This window comes from Rattus norvegicus, chromosome 14, assembly GCF_021556685.1.
Source record: "Rattus norvegicus strain SHRSP/BbbUtx chromosome 14, alternate assembly SHRSP_T2T, whole genome shotgun sequence".
In the NCBI taxonomy this organism is placed as follows: Eukaryota; Metazoa; Chordata; class Mammalia; order Rodentia; family Muridae; genus Rattus; species Rattus norvegicus.
This window is the reverse complement of record NC_141547.1, coordinates 83,917,501-83,925,392: the sequence shown is the minus strand read 5'-3', so window position 1 is coordinate 83,925,392 and position 7,892 is coordinate 83,917,501.

The following is a 7,892-nucleotide window of genomic DNA, read 5'->3' as shown; positions in this document are numbered from 1 at the left end:
ACAGGTTGGGAGCAGTCAAGATGTACATCACATGGCATGAGATAGAAATTCATTTTCTTTTTTTTTTTTTTTTTTTTTTTTTGGTTCTTTTTTTCGAAGCTGGGGACCGAACCCAGGGCCTTGCGCTTCCTAGGCAAGCGCTCTACCACTGAGCTAAATCCCCAACCCCAGAAATTCATTTTCAGCTGCAGCTTGTTGGGGCTAGAGGAGAGCATCCTGCAAACGGAGCCATTTAAACTGACTTGTGAAGGACGGGAGGGCCTGAGAGCTTAGCGAAGATGGAGTAGAAGGTATAGAAGGTAGCGCCCGAATTGCACCTAACAGCCCAGCTATCTTCATCAACTATCCTGCCTGACAGGAAAGCCTGTTTACGCAGTCAGTATTGCGTTCACTCTCATTAGCCTGGCTGTTGATTTTTTTTTTCCATCTCTCCCTGGTTCAGACGAAGGAGTCCGGGGAGGGGGGAGGCTGGGAGGGAGGGAGGAATGAGCTGGGTTTGTGACGTCAACCCTCACCTGCAGTTCTTTGTGCCCTCTGTTGAATTATTCATCCTGCAAGATAAATTATTAATTTTCAATTTCGTACAGCGAATGCCAGGCAAACGGGTAGAAATGGAGTTTGAGACCCTGGGCTCAGAGCCTTAGACCTCCCAGGGTTCCCTGAAGCAAAGGGCGACCAGGGCCAAAAAATTATGCAGGAATCCACAAGGGGCTTGCATCGGAATGTACTCGGCAGAGGATGAAGTTGGCATACGGTTAGGGTGTCCCTGAGTTGGCTGGGTTCCATTATCTGCTGTCTTTGGGGCCTGTTCTCTCTCCTGTTTTAGCCAAGCACCCTGGTGGGCATTGTGCATCCAGTGGAGGATCGAGAGGCAGTTGCTGGAGATCTTTAGGTTCAAGGTAGAGTCCTGACTTGAAGTGACCTTGACTTAAGCAGTCTGTCTTCTCAGCTTCAGCTCTATTGCTATGGGTCACTGCAAAGTTATTTTATTTTTTAAATTTTTCTGTAGTATTGGTGTTTACTTCTGTAAAGGCCAGAAGAAAGCATTGGGTGCTCCAGAACTGGAACCACAGATGGTTGTGAGCCACCAGTGGGTGCTGGGAATCCAAGTTGGGTCCTCTAGAAGAGCAGCCAGCGTGATCCTAGTTGCTGAGTCCCTGCCCAGTCCACCACTCCTCCTCTTCCTGGGACCCCTGTCTATGCACTGCTGCATAGTAACGAGTCTGGCTTCTAACCACTATGCAGCCCTCTAAACATCAAAAACATCTCTAGACATTTGAGAGTGCCCCTTGATCCTTCAGTTCTTCTGTTTGAGATCGGAAACCATCCCTATGCTGACACGACAGGCTTGTACCAACACAACCTGTTATATTGGGATTTTCTTTTTCTTTCTTTCTTTCTTTTTTTTTTTTTTTTTTTTTTTAGAAATGCATGAAGTAATGGTTCTCTTTGGTGTTTAACTTTGGGTTTTGGTTCAGAAAATCCACCTTAAGTTCCTTTGGACAGCAAGAGGGAGCAATTGTCTCCCTTAGCAATATGTTGAGTTTCAGACTTGATTGACCCGACAAGTCACCTGTGTCCCCAAAGATCAGTTCTCCCTCTTTGCTCCGGCAAAGGCAGTGAGCGATATGGGTGTTCATTGTTGGATGTTAGGAAGCCTTCCAGTACTAACGGAGCAGTGTTCTTCTCTTCAGGGTAGGAGGAACACATTTATTCTCAAGATAGAATCCTCAGCTTACCCTTGGAGTTAGTGGCATGCAAACATTGTGGCTGCCTCACCCAGACATGGGGATTGGAATCTGGCGAGAGCTAGATTCCCTACCCCAACATAGAGATGCTGACAAAACAGAGAAAATAATGCTGGATAAGCAGGAATGGAGGGTGGACGCCCACTGCACGGGGCTGAGAGAGGCACTTCCGGTGCACCCCTCTGATCCCTCCTTTATTCCGGTCAGAGATTGGTGCTCTCAGGTACAACTTGACAGCACTTCGCCTCTCTCACCCTATGCCACAGGGGTGTGCAACACCTGCCAAGCTAAATACTCATCCATATGTAAGTAGGAAGGGTTAGACAATGGCCGAACAGTGCCCTGTGAAGCAACCCTTGCCCAACAGGGGTAGGAATTGAAGGATAAATGTGTTACCCTTTGTTATTTACAGGGAATGTTTCCAAGATGTTTTTCCTCAGGCTGTTCAGAAGGTCTCCAAGGGTTGAGCCATTAGGACCATTGTTTAGCTTAGCTCTGTGTGTGTTGTGTGTGTGTGTGTGTGTGTGTGTGTGTGTGTGTGTGTGAAGAGGGTATGTGGAGTCCAGAAGACAATGTCAAGTGTCATCTTCAGGAATGCCATCCATCTCCTTTGGGACAGGATTGGTCACAGGCCTGGAGTCCACAATGAGGCTAGGTAGGTTGGCCAACGAGCCCCAGGGATTGCTGTCTCTACCTTCCCAGAGCTGGGCTTACAAGGGTGTACCACTAGCCCTGGCTTTTTACATGGGCGCTGCAGATAGAACTTAGCACCTCACGTTTGCAAAGCAAGCACTTTATAGACTGAACTATTATGTTAGTCCCCAGGGTTATTTTAATTTTGTCCCATTTTATAAGGGTCTCACGAATCATAGATTTTCCTCAAAATTGCTATGGAGTGTCAAGTTGATCTTAAATCTTTCTTTCTTTCTTTTTTTACTTTATTCTATTTTATTTTCTTTTTGAGACAGGGTTTCACTATGTAGCCCTGGCTGGCCTGTAACTTGCTGTGTAGACCAGGCTGACCTCTGACTCTCAGAGATCCTCCTGCCTCTACCTCCCAGTGCTGGGATCTATGCCTGGTTAATACGATGCTGGAGACTGAACCTGGGCTTTGTGAACACGAGGCATGCCTGCAGCCAAGTGAGCCACACTCCTTACGCCCATATTTTTGTTTTGTTTTGTTCTGTTTTTGAGACAGAGTCTTACTATGTAAGCATTGGTTCTTCTGGAACTCACTGTGTAGACCAGGCTGGCCTCAAACTCACAGGGATTCTCCTGCCTCTGCTTCCTAAGTGCTGGATCAAAGGTACCCTCCTCCCTATTCCTGCTTTTATTCTTTATCTGTCCTGTCCTTCTGTTCCCTGGGGTTCCTTCTTACTAACAACTGTCGCCTCAGAAGCCTTGTATCAGACCAACATTCTGGGTAACCAAGGACAATCAAGATTCTGATACTCTAGGTTTATTTCTTCACATTTGTTTGCTGTGTGTGTGTGTGTGTATGTGTGTGTGTGTAGCATGTGCATGCTACAGCACACACGTGTGATCAGAGAAGAACTTTTTGTGAATTTGGCTCTCCCCTTCCTCTGTGTGAGTCCTGAGATGTCAGACTTGGTGGCAAGCACCTTTGCTTGCCCATCGATCTGGCTGGCCTGTCTTTAAATGTATAGATAACATATAAGACATCAGTTTGGGAGTCTGAGGATATAGATAAGTGGTAGCTTATTTATTGTGCATAAGACCGTTGGTTCGATCCCCACCACACACATGAAAGGTAGGTTTTATACCTTCAAGTTCATGTCCTGGGTTTTAGTCAGGGGCTGCTGGATCTCGGGGTCTGAAAGTCAAGAGTTTGGAACTGCAGAAGTGTCCCAAGATGAACTGCTGTCCAGAGTGGTTGTCAAGGACTGGCTTTTGGCCTTGCCGTCTTTATCAAGATGCCACTAGCCAAACAGGGAAGGCTGCCCTGGCTCCAACTGTGTTCCTATGATTCAGACATCCGAGGACACCACCACGTCCCTGGGCATGTTGTCCTTGCTTAGGGTAGCTTGCCAGCAAAGGCAGAACGCAGCCTTTGTGAAGATCCCGAGGGAGGGACTGAAGCATGGATTGCCACCCTGTCTGTAGGAGCCTCTCCTCCACTGGCCACAGACGTATTACAATACATCTCTGCTCTGGCTGCCTTGGACTCGGGCTCCTTCCCTGGTGCCTGCTGATAATCCCTGACACTGTTTGGAGGAATGCGTCACTTTCTCAACTGTCTGCCTCTTGCCGCGCCGCCTTCTGCGCCTCCTTTGGGATAAGGTTGTTGGTCATTTGCCCAGAATAAAAATCCTCCCTGTTCTTGCCGATGGACAAGCTTCTTCCGTTTCTTCACAACAGAAAACCACGCAGCGTCTTCAAGGCACCGAGTTGCCTGCTTCACACACACCCAGCAGACTGTCCACTCGTGGAAGTGGGGCTGTTTCAGCGGCTCCCCATGGCAGTTGAAGGGCTTATGTGGAACTTCAACTCCCCCCTCCCCCCCAGCTAATTGCTCTGCACTCCAGGAAGTCTTCGCCATATCCAACAGAGCAACGTTCCTGCTCTAAGTTCCCAGGTTGCCTAAAATAAACCGGAGCACATTGCCATGGGCCCATCTGCTTGTGTTTGTCTCCTGCAGTAGGTGATAAATTCCTAGACACTCAGGCCCCATTTGTGCTCACTCATAGGTCCTCAGAGCCACATAGAGAAGGTGCTTGGTGGAGTGGTGGAGTGGTTGAGTAAATGGAGTTCGGTTGTACAGCAATTCTTCAGCACGTACCAGAATTAGGTTCAACTCTTGACACTGTCCCTACCCTCCACCTACTGTCCCTAGACTTTCACATGTCAGGATGCCTTAATGGGTAAAGTTACCTGCCACCAAAACCTGATTCCTGGGACCCACATGATGGACAGAGAGAACCAACTTCTGCAAGTTGCCCTTTGACCTCTACACACTAGATATCCCCCTCACCCCCGCCCCCATAGATAAAATAAATACAGTTTTAAAAATTGTGGCCAGCCTGGTCTACAGTGTAAGTTCCAGGACAGCTAGGGCTATACAGAGAAACCCTATCTTGAAGAAAAAGAAAAAAACTAAACCAAACAAAATATCACATGTGTGTTATGGCATAGTATCTGTGTGTCTGTGTGAATTTGTGTACATACACATGTAAATACATACAATTTTTTCAGGTGTGGTAACACATACCTTTAATCTCAGCCCTCAAGAAGATCTATGTGAGTGGCTGAATATATAATGAATTTCAGGTCAGCCAATGCTATACTGAGACACTGCCTCAGAAACAATCAAACAATTTAAAAAATATCTAAGAAGTCTAGTGAGGGGTGTACTCAAAGGAAGTGAAATCTCAGGCCTTATAATTTTTTTTAAAGAATTATTTATGTATGAGTCCACTGCCGCTGTCTTCAGACACACCAGAAGAGGGCACCAAATACCATTGCAGATGGTTGTGAGCCACCATGTGGTTGCTGGGAATTGAACTCAGGACCTCTAGAAGAGCAGTCGGGTGCTCTTAGCCGCTGAGCCACCTCTCCAGCCCCCGTGGCCTTATAATTTTTAAAAAGGAATGTAATTCGCATGTTAATATGGCATATTGGTATTATCAAGTTATGTTAGCATGAAATACATATTTGCATAGTCTAATATCTTGAAAGTCACGCAAACACTAATCGAAAAGCTCTTATTAAATACGGATAGAAAAGAAGCACACGGTAACAGAAAACACAGCCGTGTGTGTTTCTCACAGCCCTTGTCTTGGGGCAGTGATGTTTTTCTAAGTAGCAGCACGTGCTTTTCCTATCCTTTCACTTAGCATTACAACATCAGCATTTTTTCAAGTTGCAATGATGACCTTTGCAGTTAAAAGGAACTTTAGAAACGGTCCCATCTGCCTACTTTATTTTTAGAGATAAGAAAAGCTGAGGTTCAATCAAGTGACTGGTTCCAAATCTCCCAATAAAATGACCACTCTAGTTTCTTAATTTCCTGACCTATGACGTCGTCTTCCTGCGCCATAGCACTTGAGATCTCTTTGGCGATTTCTCCATTATTGGTTCTGAATAAGAAAACATTTGGAAACAAGGATTCCGAGGTCAAGACTGTTCAGAATTTGACTTGTGTATAATCATTTATTAGAGTTTAATGATGCACAATTGTATAGCCCTGTGGATGTCTCACACACTGCTGGTCCGGAAGTAAATCAGTAAAAAATGTTTAAGATTTGAAAAATCAAGACCATTCTAGAAGTCAGGTGATGGTGGTGGCGGAGGCAGTGCACGGCCTTTAATCCCGGCAATTGGGAGGCAGAGTTAGGCAGATCTCAGTGAGTTTGAGACCAGCCTGATCTACAAAGAGAGTTCCAGGACAGCCAGGGCTACACAGAGAAACCCTGTCCTGATAAAAGCCAACCAAACAAGAGTAAGCAATTTTAGAATCTGTAAGTCACTTCCTGCTCGTTTGTCAGAAATGCAGGGGACGTTGAGATCGCTGAGTTAGGTAAGGTAGGGTCCTTGCTGTCAAGCCTGCCGACTCAGGGTTCCAGCCCTGAAACCCATATGGAAGAAGAAAAAACTGACTCATGCAAATCGTCATCTTCTCCACATGTATGTGTACACATCTCCCTCTGCCACTCTCCATAAACGAATGAATGAACAAGAGACGCGTCCTTAGGATGAACAAACATCACACATGTACAAGGATACGAAGCACTTTCTTGTTAATGGTGCCAGAAATTGGATACAATCCCTATGTTGGCCCTCAGCAAATGCACAGATAATATTGGTCTATCCATAAAAAACAACAAAGCAACTGCTTGAGGCTGGAGAGCCGGCTCAGCAGCTTAGAGCACTGACTGTTCTTCCAAAGGTTCCAGACTTGTTTCACAGCACCCACATGGTGCCTCACACTGCACCACAAGGAAAAACAACGAACACTGCCTCATGCCAGGTCACAGGTCCCATGAACATGAGATTGATTGATAGAAACCAGGTGAAGGAAGGAAGGAAGGAAGGAAGGAAGGAAGGAAGGAAGGAAGGAAGGAAGGAAGATGGTTTGATTTGTTTAAGGTTGGAGACAGAACGAACGATAATGATAAACGAGTGTTTGTCAGCTGGCACTGTGACCCAACCGCAGAGCGTTCATCTAGCACACACAAGGTCCTGGCTTCCAACCCCGGCACTATAAAGCAAAGGTAAAAATAAAAGAGAGTGGTGGTTGCGTAGGAGAGCAAATCCTCACTTAAAGAGGGTCTGAGGGACCAGGAAACATGGCGAAGTAGAGTAGTGATAATGTTCCACAGCAATTAAGAATTAAGTATTTTGAGACAGAGTCTTCCTGTGGCCCAGCCTGCCTTGGAACTCACTCTGTAGACCGGGCTGGCCTCAAACTCACAGAGACCAGCCTCCTCAGCCTCCAGAGATTTGGAGTTAAAGGAGTGTGCCACCACACATGGTGAAAACACTTCTTAGGGCTGGGAGCATAGACTAGAGGTAAAGTGTTTTGTGCAGTGTACAAGACTCTGGTTCCTATCCCCAGCCCCACAAAATAAACAAATGGCCACCACACACACACACACACACACACACACACACACACACACACACACACACACAATTTTCCAAAGCTAAAAGATACAGGGGAAACAAAGAAAAACAGTGTAGCTATAGGTGTCTCCTTACATCAAGTTGACTTATAAAGAGAAGGGTCATAAGCAATAAGCATGAGATCCATTATTTGGGTGTCCAGTGGGGTGGCACATTAGGTCAGGAGGATATGGTAGATCAAAACTGTTTGCCTCATTACCAGGAAGCGAAGGAGAGAGAAAGGGAAGAGATGAGGCCCCCAAGTCTCCTTCAAGTGAATAACCATTATGGCTTAAGCACCTTCTAGTGGACACCACATCTTAAATATGCCGCCATCAGGCGGGTGGGATGGCTCTGTAGGTGAAGGCACTTGTCACCAAGCCTGGCCACCTGAGTTAGATTCCTGGGATTCCCTTGGAAGAAGGAGGGAACTGACTCCTGCAACTTCCCGGACCTCCGCACATATACCATGTAGTCTTCCCCCAATAAACAAATAAAGGTAGTTTAAAATACGTATTGATT